Source organism: Nicotiana tomentosiformis, chromosome 11, assembly GCF_000390325.3.
Source record: "Nicotiana tomentosiformis chromosome 11, ASM39032v3, whole genome shotgun sequence".
Classification (NCBI taxonomy): domain Eukaryota; kingdom Viridiplantae; phylum Streptophyta; class Magnoliopsida; order Solanales; family Solanaceae; genus Nicotiana; species Nicotiana tomentosiformis.
The window spans coordinates 32,550,197-32,562,291 of NC_090822.1; positions in this window are offsets into that span (position 1 = coordinate 32,550,197).

Consider the following 12,095-nt stretch of genomic DNA (forward strand, 5'->3'; position numbering starts at 1 on the left):
CATCCACGTATATGCTCATCACCTCGTATATATGTCACCCCTAAACATGTAGCATGTATCATATAAGTTCATTTTAGGAAAAATTCCCTCAAGTCGAGGTTAAAAGATACTTACCTTATCCGATCTTGCTCTATTCTTTAAAATCTGCCTCTTCTAGCTCTAAATCCATCAAACAAGCCCGATCTAGCCCAAAGAGTATTCGAGGAAGTCAAATAAAGATATATAAATCAATTCTAAATGATAAATGATCTTTAACTAAATCTCAAAAGTCAACTCAGACTCACACGGTCAAATCATAAAACATAAGTCGTATCCCGTTGACCCGTAACCTTACTAGTCCAAACATATAATTAGTTTCCAAATCTGAGTCCAAGTTGTTCGAAACCCCAAAATGCACTTTCTTAACTTTCAAGTCAGAAATCCTCTTTTCCTCTTTTGAATCCTTGATTCTAAGGCAAAATCGATTATAGATTCGGGTTGTAATCATAAATTTGATTGAGAATCACTTACCGCACCATCTTAGGAGAAAATCGCTTAAAAAATCACCTCAATCCGAGCTCCGTAACTCCCTAAATGATAAAATGAAGTCCAAGTATGAAATAAAGTGATATATGCAATTGCAAAAATATTTGGTGCCTATTTTCAGAGATGACAATATTGACCTTGCTCACTAAAATAGTCATAACGTTTTGTACAAATATTGGAATGACAAACAGTTTGAATTTCTGGAAACTAGATTCAAAGAGCTACAACCTTCATTTTTGGATCATCCCCAAATTCTTAATAGATTATGATCAATTCTCTTGTTGAAGTAAGGTCAAGTCCAGAAAATTTATTTCAACATTTCAAATCTCTCAAAACTTGCTCCAAACACGCCGAAACTGGCACTGGCCCCTTGGGTCCCCTCCAATCCATCTCAATAAGTTCAAATACCCTATATGAACTTGTCTAAAGGCTCAAAATACATGCAGAAACATCACAATAAAGAACCAAGGTGCAAATCAAACTTAAGAACATTAGCTCTCATTTGGCCATAAGTTTTATGCACTTTTTTACAAAAACAAAAATTGAAAACATTGTTTGCTTATAAAATAGTGACCATTTTTTGAAGATGAATTTTTCAAGTTTCAAATAGTGATTTAGAATAGTTTTCGAAGTTTTCTACTAGCAAAACTTCAAATTCTCCTTAAGCAAAATGTATGTCCAAACACAATTTCAACTTTCAAAAACTATTTTTCTATCTCATATTCAAAAGCTTGTCTTTTCAAGTTTCAACCAAATATATGTCCAGACACTAGTTAAGAGACTTCTGTTACCATCTAAAAAAATAACATACTTAGTATATTCCCACAAATAGGGTCTGGGGAGGGTATTATGTACGTAGTCCTTATCCCTACTTTATGAAGGTAGAGAGAGTTGGTTAGGTGTCATCACAACTTGGTGGATCTTTGGCTTGTGACATATCAAAGATAAATGCTAACGACACAGGAAAAAAAATCAAAAGTTGAGTCAAGTCTTCAAAAACTAATACTTACTACAATAGAATGATCACTGACATGTATTGACAAAGAGACAGACGCTTATTGATATTAAAGAAGAGTTCCCTTGATCCCTGAAAGCTACTAAATCAATCAATCATAATTTATCTCAAGCTAAACCTTTGCTTGGTCCACTATAAGATAGGCATAGTAAGGTACAAAAACACATAACAAAAAACAACAGGATCAAGCTTATATAAACATATAAGTAAAGCAGCAGCATCAAAACAAATATCAGAACACGCACATGAGACTAAAAGCAACAATCTTTGCACAAGAAAGAGGGATAAAAAGAAGGCCATGAGTACAAAACATGAACATGGAAAAGGTTGTTGGGGCTGAGGGGGGTCAAAAAAATATATGAGAATGAGGGTTGGGTTTTTACTGGCCAGAACCTAGATCAGAAGAAGCACCAACTGAGACAGAAGCAGATGCCTCGGAGGGCAACACCCCATGCCGGCCATAGCCAGAGATGAATCTTGGGGATACCCTTTACCTAGAAAACCATGAAAAGTAGTAGTTGCTGCAGCTTCAGGTTTCACTTCATTATCAGTTGCAGTACTACCACTACTAGCATTTTTGTTACTCACGACATTCTTGTTTAATTCAACCATGAGCAAAATACCTTAAAATCCCCCTAAACTTGACACTGATTATTAGTTGCAGCCTTAAACTATTCGTGGTCTTAATTACCCCCCTCAACTTGGCCTTTTGAGAGCCATTACCCCCTGGACGCTGATGTGGCAAAGAGTGTGGGTACACTCGCTTGCCACGTGGATTTTTCCTGTATATGTGGCATTTTTTTGAAAAATAAAATATATTTTTACCTTTTTAAGTATGTTAATTCTTTAGATAATTTTTTCGAATACAATTTTAGATAAAACTTGGATAGAACTACATTATTTAGGCTAAATATTTTTATTTGGCTAAAAATAATAAAGTTTTAGTTAATCGTTTTTTGAATTTGACCTGAAAATAAAAATTTATACAATTGAAATAAATATTCAAGGCATCTAAAAAGTTATAAAAAATACATAGTTTGAAATTAATTATTTTGGCTATAATTTTATATATAGCTCTAAATTATGGCGCTCTAAAAATATATTTTTTACAGATTTTACTTGAAAAAGTAAAAATACACAGTTGAAATAAATAGTCACTGCATCAAAAGAAGAAATAAAAAGAGTACACTCTTTTTATAGTTGAAGAAATTGTACACAGTTGAAGAAATTGTACACTCTTTTTATTACTTCTTTTGATGCAATGACTATTTATTTCAACTGTGTATTTTTACCTTTTCAGGTAAAATCTGTAAAAAAATATATTTTTAGAGCACCATAATTTAAAGCTATATAAAAAATTATAGCCAAAATAATTAATTTCAAACTATGTATTTTTTATAACTTTTTAGATGCCTTGACTATTTATTTTGATTGTATAAATCTTTATTTTCAGGTCAAATTCAAAAAAAGATTAACTAAAACTTTATTATTTTTAGCCAAATAAAAAAATTTAGCCTAAATAATGTAGTTCTACCCAAGTTTTATTATAAATTATATTCGAAAAAAATTATCTAAAGAAGTAACATACTGAAAAAGGTAAAAATATATTTTATTTTTCAAAAAAATACCACATATACCGGAAAAATACATGTGGCAGGCGAATGTACCCACACTCTTTGCCACATCAGCGTACAGGAGTTAATGACTCTCAAAAGGCCAAGTTGAGGGATAATTAAAAGCACGAATAGTTTAAGATTAAAACTAATAATCCGTGTCGAATTTAGGAGGGATTTTTTTAAGGTATTTTGCCATAATAAAGAGTTTGTCTAGAGACTGTCTAAGGTCTGCTAGGTACTACAGTAGCAAAAGCATGAGTTCGAATATTAGATGAACCAAAACCAATAAAACAGATAACAGTTGAGTATCACATGATTCAAATCCACAAAAATCAGATCCGAAAGAAAGAATCTTTGTATCGCATGATTCAAACCTCAAAAAACAGATCGGAAAAAAAGTCGCATGATTCAAAACCCCCATAAAACATATGACAATAAAAAAAGAGATTCACAATCCCCAAAACATATCACAAAGAAAGAGTCTTTTCTTTGAGTATGACATGATTCCAAACCTCAAAAATAGCTCACAAAAGAAGAGTCATGATTCAAAACAATATATCAGATAAAAAAAAATCGAAAGAAAAAGAAAACCTCAAAGGATGAAGAAGGTGAGGAGAGGGGGAGGCGGTGCCGGCCTGAAGCGTATCGAAAAAGTGTTCCACGCGTATAACATGTAATTTTTTTTTTCCTTTTCACTAGGTTTATTGTACTTTCGGACGTACGTTAATGCTTTGAAGTGAAAATACAACCAGTACTCTAGTAGTTGTATCCGCGAATATTTATGAAAAATATTATATTATGATAGAATATTGATATCATAATTTTTATAGAAGAAAATCAATATATACTAACAAGCAGAATTTTCATGATTCTATCATTTTTGTAATATTTAATGCAAAGTTTATAAAATAAAAGATTCTGTAATAAACATATAGAGTAAATATTAAACAATCCATATATAAATTAGTATATGTGAACATTGAGTAATAAAAGAGATAATAAAACAAAAGAAATAGTAAAAAAGAAAAAGATGTGTAACCAACCCGCTAGGTTCATTGTACTTTCGGACCAACAATCTTTGTGATCCGCGAATATTAAAAAACTAGTTAAATTGCAAGCGCAATAAAAGAAATAACACTTTCTTAACACCAACAATTTTAAAACAATCTGTGTATCTTGATACTCCGAAGTCCATATTGATTGAATACAATAACATAATGTGAACTTCTGCAGGCTTCTCCTTCTGGTAGCAATTGCTACATTATTGAATGGAGTAAGGGGTCTAGGAGCTGAAGGCCCTGGTCGTGGAGCAGGGGGTCAAGGATGGGGTCAAGGAGCTAATGGCCCTGGCTGTGGAGCAAGGGGTCAAGGAGCTAAAGGGCAACCTCTTCCACCTCAAGGGAAGCATCAGCCTAATCTTGCTCAACAAATAAATGGTTTGCTCAACCCACACAAGCAGCAATGAATGTAGATGCTCTTTTAAACCCAGAAGCAATGGCAGCAATGGCTGCAAATTTGGATGGAGATAATGCATTGTTCGAACTCCATGGAGCTGATGGCCCTGGCCATGGAGCAGGGGGTGAAGGAGCTGAAGGCCCTGGCCATGGAGCTGGTGGGCAAGGAGCTGGAGGGCAACCTTTTCCACCTCAACTAATGAATGTTTTGCCCGACCCACAAGCACCAATGGATGCTCTTTTCAACCCAGAAGCAATTGCAGCAATGGCTGCATATTTGAATGAAGATAATGCACAGTTCCAACAGCATCTCGACGGGTTAAATCACTAGAAGGGGTGGTGGGTCGATGCAGTTATCCTTAAGCAAAGCTACAGTAATAACATGTGATAAACTACGTAGACCTGCTGCTTTTTAAACTCTTACGTTCTAAACTTTTACGTGCAATATACTGCTTTCTAAACTCTGTAAAGTGGCAGGAGTTGCCATTCAAAGAAATGAGATGTAATAGCATTGAACTTTAAGTGTTTCACAGATTTAGGTAGAAAATGAAGTGTGAACATCAGTTTTATTTGCAAGAAAAGGCAGGCAGGTTCTTCATACCCCATTACTTATCTTGTTCTTTGAGCATTCTGGGAAGCTAGTTTATTACTTATATTTTAGTACTGGTTTTGCTTTTAACACACTTTCTTTGAGATGAAATATTTCAGTTGTCAAACATTAGGGGAGGCGTAAAACACATAAGGTTGTTAAGTGAAAAAGTTGTCAGAACACCAAATGGCCCTAAGCTTATGAACAAAATAGTTTTATAGGTTTTGCCACATGGTGGCCTCTAGTAGCCTATGCTCCGACAACTTTTTCACTTATCTAGGAGAACAAATACGTATTTTCAACTTCAGATCTTGTAGATTTAAATGAGAATAGTTAACGCGGTTTTTATATCAGAGTTATAAAATCTTTTCTGCACTATAAAATAGAGAAATATTCCCTAGCAAGCAAGTCATCGTATCCATCTGATGGGATTTGACATTCATACCTCTGAGCTGTCAAAATCTTTAGTTAGTACTTTTCTTTGTGAACTTTCTTCATAACTCCAGTAACTACAAAAAAGAAGTTGATGCATCATGTCAAGAAGCACATGGTTTTTAAGAACACTGAAAAGAAACCAAGTAATTATAAATTACCACATTATATATGCTCTTTGAGATGACCATTAAAAGTTGTTGTCATAATACTGGAGCGTCAAGAAACCCAGAACCAAAAACTAATCAGAACCAAATTAGCAGAGAGAGAGGCAACAGAAGATGCCCTTGAGGTGGCGTCTGCATCTCTCATGTCATTACATGGCAAAAATTGGGGAAGCAACACGTACTTTATGTCGGATTTTTTTAAATATAATACTACTGTCCGATTAGTTAGCAAAAACTGAGCATCTGTATCCTATAAACTGTAACATCAACCTGAAAAATGCGCCTCTGTGTGCTATGATCTATAACCAGTGTATGTCAGTTCCAATAATATATATCATCAGTATCGGGAAAAGATCTACAACTAGCTAGTGGCTCGGTTAGACAAAGACAAACCTCTTTTTATGACAACCGGTGCGGTTGGATCATGTCGTTGTCCCTAAGAAAATTCGAAAGTTCAAGTCACAGAGACTTGATAGTTAACTCTACATTACTAACGTTGGGTTGTATCACAATGTGAACATAATTTTTTCAGCTAACTGGTATTTATTAATTTTTTTATTTTATCATATAACTTTAAAAAAAAAAAGCCAGAGATGCAGCATATTCTCAATAGAGAACTATCATAAACACACAGTTCAAAATTCAGTTCAAACATAGATCCTTCCAAATACATAAAAAAACTCCCCTACTCAAAAATTAAGATTACATCTTCCCAGGGAAAAAGAGAGTCAGAAGCAAAATTTATTCTTTAAAACCGTCTCCAACCCAACACTATTTTTGACGCCAAACACTATTTTAGTGTAAGATTTGGTGTTTTGGTACTCCAACCCAACACCATTTTGGTGTGTGAATAGTGTTACACCAAATTTGGTATAACACTATTCATCTACACCATTACTATTCATCAATATTTTATTATATAACACTTTTAATTTAACATATTATAAATTTTGTAATTATGTATACTTTTTATGTACTAACTACTATCTTTATGATATTAATTTTATATTTTAATTTTAGTATATAATTTTTATAAATTAATTTTCGTATATTTTATTTTTATATAAAATTATAAGTTATAATTGTATACAAATATATAACAATCAAAAAAATAAAAAGTGCAAATCTAAAATATAATATATTGTTAATAAATAACACAATGTTCATTAAATAACATAAAAATAAATATTTAATATAGTAGCGACTGACATAGATTAAAATTGAAAATACATTAAATAACATAATGGGATGAGAAAATTACAACAATAATCTAGTACTCTGGTAGGTCACTTCAGATCCGCCAATATTATTAAAATATTGAGTGTATGGGGCAGAGATTGTTGCGGTTGTGGCTGTTGAAATTGTTAACTTCTTTTATCCATTATTGTTTTGGCTATGATTTTACTTGTGAGTGTCATTTGCAAGAAAAAAAATTGAATATAATATGTGAATGCTACAAAAAGTAAAAGCATGCATAGAATTTCCATATGAATGCTAGAAAATATCATCTCCCATCATGTAATGACTCAACTGGTCATTTTGAGCTCTATCATCCCGTTCTTGGATTTGAGACTCTGTAGGTTCAGTTGGTGATTTATGACTTGTGGTTATGGTTGGTTCAGGTCCCAAGAAGTTTGGAAATGATTTGGAACACTTGGCTTCTAATTAGAAGCCTTAAGTTAAGAGATCTGGCCAAATTCAACATTTTGAGTAAAGGGATCTCAAAATCATGATTTGAGAGTTCCTATAGGATTGTATGATGCTTTTGGACTTGTATGTATATTATGTTTAGCACCCAAGAGTTCGGGCGTGATTCGGCGCTATTGTGAGAAATTTGGAACTTTTTATTTTTTTGAGATGGATTAAATTCCATGGATATCCTCTCTCTCTCTCTCTTAAAACACACTCTCTCTCATTCACACTCTCTCTCATTCTGCTTCCTCTAACGGCTCCCTGCCACAACCGCTGACAAGCCAAGCTTCGGCATCGGCGACGACTACCACCACCAAGTAAGGTCTCTCTCTCCCCCTTCTTTTTGTTTCTTCCATCGCCAGCGGCATTGCCCATAGCCGGTGACGGCTCCCCTTTCTCTTTCTCTCCTTCCTCTACTCTATCCCCCTTTCTTCTCCCTCCCCCTCCTTATGTGTGCATGCGCAGCGCCGACGGAACTAGGATTTCCAGCGGGTTTCAACCATGTGGCGGCATATGTATAGGAAAATTTCTGGCCAGAAGTTCCCGTTTTGGCACTCGCCTCTTCAAAATTGCCCTAACCCACAATGTTCCAGCCAGTTCCGACGAGATCCCCATCACCCCGGCTAACTTTTCGGTAACTTTTTTCCAACGAATGTCATTTAAGAAGTGGCTCCTCTCCACTCTCTCTTGGAGCCGATTCTTGGGGCTCCTCTCCACTCTCTCAAGACCCCCAACCTTCTCCCATCTTCAAGGTAAGCAATCCCCATTGTCTTGGTGTGAATCTTATCATTTCTACACTAGAAGTAATTCAATCCACCATGAAATCCTTAGATTTTCAAGAAATTTCTTCAAGAACTCAAGGGGCACTTTTGCAAGATTTCTTCCAAAAGGTAATCCAACACCCTTAGACTTACATGCATGGATTCATTATGGGTTAGTGATTGAAAGCCATAAGTTCCCAATTTAAATTTATAACCATTGTAGAGATTGAAAGGTAATTATTTGATCGAATTTTGTTAGTTGGGTGTGGATGGTTGGACATGCATGTGACGTTGGAAGTTATACATTACTTGGGGATCATAGTGGGACAAATTTTTAGTAAATGGTGGTAGTTGGATGAACTAGTTCCATGGATAAGAAACGTAGAGATTTATGCATACTAGATGTTTGATAAAATGCCTAAGTGAGCTGAATGCTATGAACCCCTTCCTAATGATGGTCCAATTTGATCATGTTTCTATATATTGAACTAGGAGTTTCAGGACGTTGTAGTAATCTAAAGAAAGCTCAAGCGAGGTATGTTGGCTAAACTTCCTCCATAGAATCGTATTCCATGATCTCCTTGTGAACTCCAAGTACGGTTGCTCGAAGTACCAATTCTTATCATGTTAGATTATCTTGAAGACATGGTTTATCATATGCCGATATGCTCAAGTCTTGTTTCAATTTCTATCCCTATACACTCCTACAAAGATACATCAAATGAGGTTGATTTAACGAATGTCTGATTCCAATTTATGTTTCAAATAAAATGGGTATAGATTCCTTGTAAATGTTTCCAATGTGTTATAAGCTCTTACGTTCTCACAGATAGAAGCTACGGTGTTCCTAAATGTCCTAAGTGCTCTTAATGTTCTATGGTCACACATGGCAAGTAAAATGAAGTGATAGTATGAACATGAAACGTGACCGCTTGCCAAATGAGGATTATAAAGCATTGTATGTTCCGATGGTTTCAATCATAGTAAGAATGCTTCTAAAACAATAAATGCAAACGACTTTGTTAAGTCCCCAAGAATCATGAACTTAGCTAATGACCTTAAGATGACAAGAGAGTACATAACAAGATGAAAGAGAGATGTCCTATGCTAAATGATTGGGTCCATGCGCCATTGAAATCTACTTATTGATTCACCATGCATGCGTTAATGTAACAAGCTATGGTTCTCCATGATGACCATGAACATGAAGTATTCCAATGATTCGGGAACTTACGACCTTAAATGAAATGTTAATCATGTCGCTTTGAGCTTATATATGCTCATGTGCATAATAATGTGTTATGAACCCTATGGATGGTCAATGAAGAGCATAGGTGTACAGTATAGGTGAACCCTATAGACGAGCTACGAAACGCATAGGTGTACAATATAGGTGAACCCTATGGACGGTCTATAAAGTGCATAGGTTTACATTATAGGCAAACCCTATGGAAGGTCTATGAAGCGCATAGGTGTACAGTATAGGCGAACCCAATGGACGGTTTATGAAGTGCATAGGTGTACAATATAGGGGAACCCTACAGATGGTCTATGAAGCGCATAGGTGTATGATATAGGTGAATCCTAAGGACGGTCTATGAAGCGCATAGGTGCACAGTATAGGTGAACCCTATCGACCGGTGAACCCTATAGACGGCCTATGAAGCGCATAGGTGTACAATATAGGTGAACCACATGGACAGTCTATGAAATGCATAGGTGTACAGTATCGCTGAACCCTATGGACGGTCTATGAAATGCATATGTGCACAATATAGGTACCATATGGACAGTCTATGAAACGCATAGGTGTACAGTATAGTTGAACCATATGGACGGTCTATGAAACGCATAGGTGTACAGTATAGTTGAACCCTATGGACGGTCTGTGAAACGCATATGTGTACAGTATAGTTGAACCCTATGGACGGTCTATGAAACGCATAGGTGTACAGTATAGGTGAGCCCTATGGACTATGTGAAACGCATAGATGTACAGTATAGGTGAACCCTATGGACGGTCTGTGAAACGCATAGGTATATAGTATAGGTGAACCCTATGGACGGTCTGTGAAACGCATAGGTGCATAGTAAGAGAGGGCTATGGACGGTCTGGTGAGATGCATAGCCAGCACGAACAATAAGTGCCACTTTCATTGCCCTTGTTTGTACATATTACATTTACATTATATTTTGTATCCCACGCACAGTTCATATGGCTCACTTGATTCCAAAATAAGTTCAGAATTATGTAAGTATAAGACTTAGACAAGTGATTCTATGTGTCATTTCGTAGTTTCTTGATTACTTCATTTGCCTCTTATTTGAGTTACCGTATTTTCATACGTTGTTATGTCTGCCTTACATACGAGTACTATTCCACATATACTCATGTCCCTTTTACCGAGGGCGCTGCATCAGGTATACTTCTACTGGATGATGCGGATCTTTGATAGGGATCTTCCTCACTACTCACCTTATGGTGAGCCCACTACAGTTCTAGTGGGTATTTGAGTCTAGTTCGTTTTATGTACTTAGGTATCTATTGTCATAGAAGCTCCATTTACACTGTGGGTTATGTACTTAAGTTTAGAGTTTTGTTATGTATTTATGCTCACAGTATTTACAGATATTTATAAAGCCATGTATCCATTATGAGAAGAATTTTAGGTCATTGAGCCAAATGTATAATGTATTGAATTTAAAAGTCAAGATCTAATTATGTTATGGTAAATAATGCATGAGTAATGAGGAGAGGTTGATGTAACGTAGGATGGCTCGACTAGTTTAATTTAGTTAGCTCCCCAAGGTTGGAGCGTGACAAGCTTGGTATCAGTAGGGAAGTTCTGGAGTGGCTTACGAGGTTGTTTAATTTTATTTATAGGCCGACAATAATGCCTGATGAGTGGAGATGATCCCAGTATACAAGAACAAGGGTATCAAACTACTATACCACACTATGAAGGTCTGGGAGAGGGTGGTGGAGATGAGGATAAGGAAGGGGGTGTCTATCTCTAAGAACAAGTTCGAGTTCATGTCGGAGGGTTCGACGACAAAAGCTATTCATCTTGTTAGGAGATTGGTGGAACAATACAGGGAGAGGAAGCAGGACTGGCATATGGTGTTCACCAATTTGGAGAAAACATATGACAAAGTCCCTAGGGATGATCTATGGAGATTCTTGGAGGCTAGATGTGTACCTGCCGCATACACTAGAGTGATTAAGGACATGTATGATGGAGCTAAGACCCGAGTGAGAAAGGTGGGAGGAGAATCGAGGCACTTCATAGTAGAGGTGAGGTTGCATCAGGGATCAGCGCTTAGCCCGTTTCTAATTGCCTTGGTGATGGATAAGTTGACACGACACATTCAAGGAGAGTTACCTTGGTGGATGTTATTATCACATAATATAGTACTGATTGACGAGATACGTGGCGGTGTTAATGCTAGAGTCTAAAGGTTTCAAGTTGAGCAGAACCAAAACAGAATACTTGGAGTGCAAGTTTAGTGACATGGCTCGGGAGGCTGATATTGAAGTTTAGTGAGGTCCGTAATCCAAGGAAATAGGGAGATTGATGAGAATGTCACACATTGTATTGGAACGGGGTGAATGAAGTAGAGGTTCGCATCCGGCGTTTTGTGCGACAAGAATGTGCCCCAAAGACTTAAAGGTAAGTTTTACAGAATAGTTATTAGACCGATCATGTTGTATGGGGCGGAGTATTGGCCAGTCAAGACCTCTCATGTTCAGAAGTTAAGATTTGCGGTGATGAGGATAATGAGATGGATGTGTGATCATATTAAGAGAGATAAGATTAGGAACGAAGATATTCAAGATAAGGTA